Below are 8028 nucleotides of genomic sequence, written 5' to 3'. Positions count from 1 at the left end.
TTATTAATATTAAAATATAAATAATTTTGCATGTCAGATAAATGTCAGTTAAATGTTGCGTTTGAAATGTGTCTTTACTTAATAGTATAGGAAGGCTTTTAAGTATACCGATATATTAGTGTTTCAATGAATTTTAACCGTTGATCTTAATTATATATATTATATATATTTTTTATAATTAAAATCAACGATTAAAAATCACTAAAAGACCAGTGTACCAGTATACTTAAAAGTTTTTCAATAGCATTTATCTATTTAAGCATCAATATTTCTAGGTTTTTATTTCTCTCATCCTCATATAATACTTTTCCTCATATCATTCCTCCTCTTGCCAGCCCGTAGGATATTTGCGGAATATATGGTTAAATTAATTTTTGAAAGATCATGCGATCTCCAAATTAGTTCTCGAAGGATTTTTTAATTAAATTCATCCCTAAAAGATTTTAAATTAGTCACGTTAGTCCTTTCGTCAATTTTCTCACTAACGCCCAGGCACAGACTGATGAGTGGATATCTTATACCCTTTTTTGGTACTGTTTTCTTAGTATTTTTTAGTCTATTTTATTAAGTTTTAGTAGGTTTTAGTGCAAAAATCACTTTTTGGATGCTACGTTGAGCTTTTGTGTTTTTCTTATGATTTTAGATGATTTTTGGGTGAATTTGGCAAGTTTGGTAAAGTCTGTTTCAGAGGCAAAGAAAGGACTGCAGATGCTGCCAAATCCTGACCTCCGTGTATTCCAACGAGCATATCTTGAGCTACAAAGGTCCAATTGACGCACTCTCAATGGTGTTGGAAAGCTAACTTCCAGGACTTTCCAACAATATATAATAGTCTATACTTTTCTTTGGAAATGACTTCCCAAAACAAGCATTGAATGCCCAGCTTACCCTCTTTCTGGCATTCAACACCTAAGAAGGACCAAGGCCAGCGTTGAATGCCCAAAACTGGTGTTCAACGCCCAAGAAGGAGCAAGGATGCACCAAAGCACCCCCTAGTGGGCGTTCAACGCCCATTCACTCAAGTTGGATGCCAAGCTCAGCCCAAACACTCACCAAGTGGGTCCAGAAAGTGGATTTTTTCACCTTTAGTCTAGTTTATCTCATTTTTGTAATTTCTAATTATTATATTAGTATAAATAGAAGAAGATCACTCATGTTTAGGGGATCTTCAGTAACTCTAGACTTATCACACATTTTTCTATAAAGTATGAGCAACTAAACCTCCTAAGTTAGGGATAAGAGCTCTGCTCATTCCTATGGATTAATGTTATTACTTTTCTACTTTAATATATGTTTGATTTCATTCTATGATGTATTGTCGTTCTTCATCTTTATGAATTTGGGGTGGAATGAGAGTATGACCTCTCATTCTACATGAGCTTTTGCGAAGCCTTAGACAGATAGTATGAGCTGCATCTTGAGAATATATCACAGCTTCCAACAAGTTATCTGGGCTAATTGGGATAAGTGACATAAAAATCTCATTAGTCATGGGTAATTAAGGTCTCTGTGGCATTAAGGCTAGAACACTGAGCATCATTCTCCGATCTGGAAGATCCGACCTTGTCTGTCGCGCTTTGAGTAGGATCACCAGAGATTGCATTGCGTGAGCTTCATCCTCGTTCAGATTGAATGACCATTAGCACCAGCTTTTGATGTGGATCAGAGGAGATTAATGACCACTATCCCCGACTTTAATCACTTACAGTCTTGCCATTGAATGAATCATCCATCATTAGAGTAGTCAGTAAGAAGCATTAATCCGGAAGAACAAGCATCTCCGAGGCCTTAACTGATTTCCTATCATTGTTTCTACACCATTCAATAAGTTTTTCTTTACTATGTGTTTTATGCATTTACCACACCAACCATCTTTTCTATTCGCCTGACTAAGTCCCACAAGATAACCATTACTTACTTAATTCAACAATCCTCATGGGATCGACCCTCACTCACCTGAAGTATTACTTGGACGACCCGGTGCACTTGCCAGTTCAGTTGTGCGAGTCACAAATTTGCGCACCAAATTTTTAGTGTTGTTGCCGGGGATTGTTCGTCATTGACAAACTACCGGTTGTCTTGTTCCTTAGATCAGGTACTTTTTACTTTTTTTCTTTTTGTGTTTCTTATTTTCTTCTTTAATTTTTTTTTTCAAAAATATTTTCATCTTTAGTTATATTTTTCTTTTGTTTGAGTCTTGTGTCAAATATTAAGTTTGGTGTCCCTATGGTTTTTGTTTCTTTTCTTGAGTTTTCGAAAATTGTTCTTGTTTTTCTTTCTATGTGTTCAAAATTTTCTTTGTATTTTTCTTGTTTTGATTTCAAAATTTTTAAGTTTGGTGTCTTTTAGTATTTTTCCTTGTTAAAATTTCAAAAAATTATGTTTTTAATTTCAAAAAGATTTTAAGTTTGGTGTCTTGTTAGTTGTCTTTTTGGTTTAAATTTCTTGCTTATCTTTTATTTCAAATCTTTATCTTATCTTTTCTTTCTTTGAATTTTAAAATTTTTGTTATCCTATCTTGTTTTAATTTTAAAAGTTTTAGTGTTTTGTTAGTTGTTATTTCAAATTTGAATTTCAAAATCTTTTAAATTTTTAAATCTTATCTTTCCTTGTTTGACTTTTTCTTTTCAAATTTAAATTTCAAAATCCTCCTTTGACTTTCTCTTTTTAAATTTCAAAAATGTTCAAAATCAAATCTTTTATTTTATTTTTAAATCTTGTTAGCTAGTTAGTTATTTGTTTTATCTTATTTTAATTTTAAAAGTTTAGTAATTTGTTTGTTTTTATTTTAAAATTTGAATTTAAAAAAAAATTAGTTTGAAAACCTATCCTCTTTTAATTCTTAAATTTCGAAAATTTTAGACTAATACTTGCATTGCTATTTTGAAATTTCATTTTTATTATCATTTTCTCTTTCTAGGACATCTCACTGTGAGTCTCTATACTCTGATATAGAGGCCCCCACATTTCCTTTCCTTTGCTTTTTGTTTGTGTACACAAGAGCAGGAAGAACGCACTATGGACCCAATTGAGGGGCACAACCCAGAAGAATCTTGGGGTCTTGTACAACCCCCACTCCTGACTTCTATGGAAGAAGTACTTGTGTATCTCCTATTCGAGCAAACAACTTTGAGCTCAACCCACAACTAATCACACTAGTGTAGCAAAACTGGCAGTACCATGGACTTCCACATGAAGAGCCCATATAATTTCTTGCAAATTTCATGCAGATTTCTGACACAGTACAAACTGAGGGTGTAGACCAGGATGTCTACAGGCTGCTGCTCTTTTCATTCGCTGTGAAAGGCTAAGCAAAGAGGTGGTTAGATACTCATCCTAAATCTAGCTTGAAAACATGGAGTCAACTGGTGAAAAAGTTTTTGAATCAATACTTTCCTCCAAGGAAGTTAACCCAGCTAAGACTGGACATTCAAGGCTTCAAACAAGAAGATAATGAGTCTCTTCACGATGCTTGGAGAAGGTATAGAGTGATGCGGCGAAAATGCTCCACTAAAATGTTTTCAGAATAGGTAAAGCTGGATATTTTCTACTACGGACTCACAGACATGGCTAGGATGTCCCTAGATCATTCTGCTGGTGGTTCTATACACATGAAAAAGACAATTGAAGAAGCTCACGAACTTCTTGAGACAGTCGCCAGCAACCAGCATCGATATTTATCTAGTGAGACTTCAATGAAAGGAGAGGTTAAGACAATGTCAACTGAATCTAACCCTCCGAAATAACATGAAACATTAACCCAGCAGCTACACTCCCTCACACAATAGTTGCTGAGTTTGCAAAGGGTGTTGCAAGAAACCCAGGTGGTGCACAAATTGTGAATCACACTTTTCACAACTCGTACCACTGACCAGCAAGTGCACTGGGTCGTCCAAGTAATACCTCACGTGAGTAAGGGTCGAATCCCACGGAGATTGTTGGTTAATTTGCCCTTGTCTTTTGGTTTTAAGGGTTATTGGCTTTTTGCTCTTGCCTCTTGGTTTTAAGAGCTTTTGGCTTTTTCTGCTTGCTTTTTCTTTTTCTTTCTATTTTTTTTTCTGCAAGCTTTGTTCTTTGCTGCTTTTTCTTTCTTCAAGAATCATTTTTATGATTTTTCAGATTATCAATAACCCTTAAGCCACGCCCTTGCTCCTCTTGTTCTTTAAACATATAGGTCAGCATTTGACTGTGTTCCTTCTGTTCTTTTATTATTTGCTCCATAGCTTCCCGTATCTTGGTAACAGACGTCTCAAGATACTCCCAGTATTCAGATTGAGGGATCTCTGGGAGGAATTCCTGTGCTATCTTCTTGATGGGATCATCCTGTGCTTGTTGTTTTTCCATTGATGCTTTGGTGATTGGCTTCTCAACTGAGATATACTCAGTTATTCCCATCCTTACTCCAGCGTCCTTGCAGAGCAGAGAAATCACGCTTGGATAAGCCAACCTGGCCTCTTTGGAATTTTTGTTAGCAATTTTGTAGAGTTCAGCTGAAATCAGCTGATGAACCTCCACTTCCTTTCCCATCATGATGCAATGGATCATCACTGCTCTTTTAACTGTGACTTCAGAACGGTTGCTAGTAGGCAACAGAGAATGCCCAATGAAGTATGCTTGTCAGTTTGCCACATATTAACATAGAACTCCTGGACCATGTTCCTTCCCACTTTCGTTTCAGGATTAGCTAGGACTTCCCAGCTCCTGATTCGAATTTGCTCTTGGATCTCCGGGTATTCATCTTCTTTCAGATCGAATCTAACTTCCGGGATCACTGATCTCAGACCCATTATTTTGTTATAATGGTCCGAATGTTCTTTAGATAAGAACTTCCCTTGATTCCAAAGTGGTTTTGGAACGCTCTCTTTCTTACCTCTTGGAGTGGGTTGTTTTCCTTTGGGGGCCATGATCTTAGTGATTGCGGATAAACACACCAAACTTAGAGGTTTGCTTATCCTCAAGCAAAAGAAGAGAAAGGAGAGGGATAGAAGGAGAGCTAGGGGCAATTGTTGATGGGAGAGGAGGGAGGCCGAACTCAAATTTATAAGGGGGGAGGGTGGGTTTTCGAAAAAAGTGATAAAGATATGATAGAAAGATTTATTTGGAAAAGATAAGATAGAAGATATGATAAGAGAAGATATAGTTTAAAATTGAGAGGCTATGAAAGATTTTTGAGAAAGATAGATTTAATTTTTGAAAAAGATAAAGTGGAGATTTTGAAAAAGATATTGATGAGTTGAAAAAGATAGATTTGTAAAAATTTTTGAAAAGAGTTGGATTGAATTTGCAAAGATGCCTGGTGCTTATGGATTAAAATACATTTGATATTTTTAGTGGTAGGGTTTTTAGAAATTATGGAATTTAGAAATCAGGGTTCTTGACATGTTTATGTAAGAAATCATGAATTGAAGTATGAAGATCAAGATTTAGAATGAAAAATTTTGAACAAAAAATGAGTTTTGTCTCCTCCCTGCCATCCTGGCGTTTGAACGCCCAAACACTGCCTGTTTTGGGCGTTCAGCGCCCAATTGCTGCTCTCCTGGGCGTTCAACGCCCAGCTGCTGCCATTACTGGCGTTCAACGCCCAGTGGGTGCCCATTTCTGGCGTTGAACGCCCAGATTGCTACCATTACTGGCGTTTTCTTGCCAGTGAGCTCTTTTTCTCTGTTTTGTGTGCCGAGGTCTTCTGTAAATGATTCCTCACCTTAGTGTCAGTGAACTTTATATAAACAAATAAAAATAAAAATAGAAATAGGGCAAAATGCTTAGAGGATTGTTGCCCCATGGCTGGGTTGCCTCCCAGCAAGCGCTTCTTTATTGTCTTTAGCTGGACCTTGCTGAGCTTTCAATCTAGCTTCAGCCTTGAGCATTCTTGCTCAATGTTGCCTTCAAGATAATGCTTGATTCTCTGTCTATTGACAATGAACTTCTTATCAGAATCAATATCTTGAAGCTCCACATAACCATATGGTGATACACTTGTAATCACGTATGGTCCCCTCCACCGGGACTTCAGTTTCCCGGGGAATAGCCTGAGTCTAGAGTTAAACAACAGAACCTTCTGTCCTGGTTCAAAGATTCTAGATGACAACTTTCTGTCATGCCACTTTTTTTTATTTTTCTTTATAAAGCTTGGCATTTTCGAAAGCTGTGAATCTGAATTCCTCTAGCTCATTTAGCTGGAGCAATCGTTTTTCTCCTGCTAGTTTGGCATCAAAGTTTAGGAATCTGGTTGTCCAGTAGGCCTTATGTTCCAGTTCCACGGGCAGGTGACATGCCTTACCATACACGAGTTGGTATGGAGATTCCGGAGTTTTTAAGGATAAGGTATTTTGGCTTTATATTCTTCAACCTTAGTTGCTGCAGGTTTATTGCCTACAGAAGTGGTTGAAGAAGCCTTTTTAGAGGGGTTGTTATCAGCATTTGTGTGTGTCTGATCCCTCACTGGCGATTGAGTGTCAGAGTTAGAAGCTGGAGTGAAACTGGACGCCAGCTCCTTGTCTGCTCCTGGCGTCTGAACGCCAGAACTGTGCCCATTTTGGGCGTTCAGCGCCAGATCTTGCCCATTTTAGGCGTTCAACGCCAGATCCTTGCCCATTTCTGGCGTTGAACGCCAGTCTTGCCTTGTTTCTGGCGTTGAACGCCAGTCCTGAGCATGGTCTGGGCGTTCAGCGCCAGCCTTCCACCAATTTTCTGGCGTTTTAGTTCCAGAATTACTTTTCCCTGGGCTCTTACTGTCCTCAGGTGAATTTTGGGTGGTTTGCTCATTTCTTAGCTTTTTGCTGCCTTGAGGTGGGGTATTTAATGTTTTCCCACTTCTTAGTTGAACTACTTGGCATTCTTCTGCTATTTGCCTTGACAGCTCCTGCTTTGTTTGCTTAAACTGTTCGTCCATATGTATATTAGCCATCCTTGTCTCTTGTAACCTTTCTTTGAATTCGGCTAACTGCTTTGTTAGAAAGTCCAATTGCTGATTGAATTCAGCAGCTTGGTTTACAGGACTGAGTTCAGCAGTTGCTGTCTTAACCTCTTCTTTCATGGAAGAGTCATTGGTTAGGTACAGATGCTGATTCCTGGCAACTGTATCAATGAGCTCTTGAGCCTCTTCAATTGTCTTTCTCATGTGGATAGATCCACCAGCTGAGTAATCAAGAGACATCTGAGCTCCTTCTGTAAGCCCATAATAGAAGATGTCTAACTGAACCCACTCTGAAAACATTTCAGAGGGGCATTTTCGTAGCATCTCTCTGTATCTTTCCCAGGCATCATAAAGAGATTCATTATCTCCTTGTTTAAAGCCTTGGATGTCCAGCCTTAGCTGTGTCATCCATTTTGGGGGAAAGTGCTGATTCAGGAATTTTTCTGTTAGCTGTTTCCATGTCTTTATGCTGGCCTTAGGTTGGTTATTCAACTACCTCTTAGCTTGATCTTTTATAGCAAATGGAAACAGTAATAGTCTGTAGACATCCTGATCTATTTCTTTATCATGTACTGTGTCAGCAATCTGTAGAAACTGTGCCAGAAACTCTGTAGGTTCTTCCTGTGGAAGACCGAATACTGGCAATTTTGCTGCACCATGATAATGAGCTGAGGATTCAACTCAAAGCTACTGACTCCAATGGAGGGTATGCAGATACTACTCCCATATGAAGCAGTAGAGGGGTTAGAATATGACCCCAGAGTCCTCCTGGACTGTTCATTTCCACTTAGGTCCATGATGGAGAAAGGGAGATGATGTAAAATAGAAAAAATATTTTTATTTATTTATTTATATATTTATTTCGAAAATGAAATAAATTAAAATAAATAAAAATTGAGTGAAGATTTTCGAAAAACTGAGGAGAGAGAAAGTGGTTAGGAAGTTTTGAAAAGGATATAATGATTTTGAAAAAAAAAGTTTTAAATTTTGAAATAAAAATCTGAATTTTTAGAAATATATTTTGAAAAATTATTTTTAAAATAGAGAGAAAAGATATTTTTGATTTTTAAGAGGAAAGAGAAAAACAATAAGATAGCACAAGATTTAAAATT

The sequence above is a fragment of the Arachis ipaensis genome, chromosome B04, assembly GCF_000816755.2.
Source record: "Arachis ipaensis cultivar K30076 chromosome B04, Araip1.1, whole genome shotgun sequence".
NCBI classification, from domain to species: domain Eukaryota; kingdom Viridiplantae; phylum Streptophyta; class Magnoliopsida; order Fabales; family Fabaceae; genus Arachis; species Arachis ipaensis.
Note: the sequence above shows the minus strand (reverse complement) of the source record.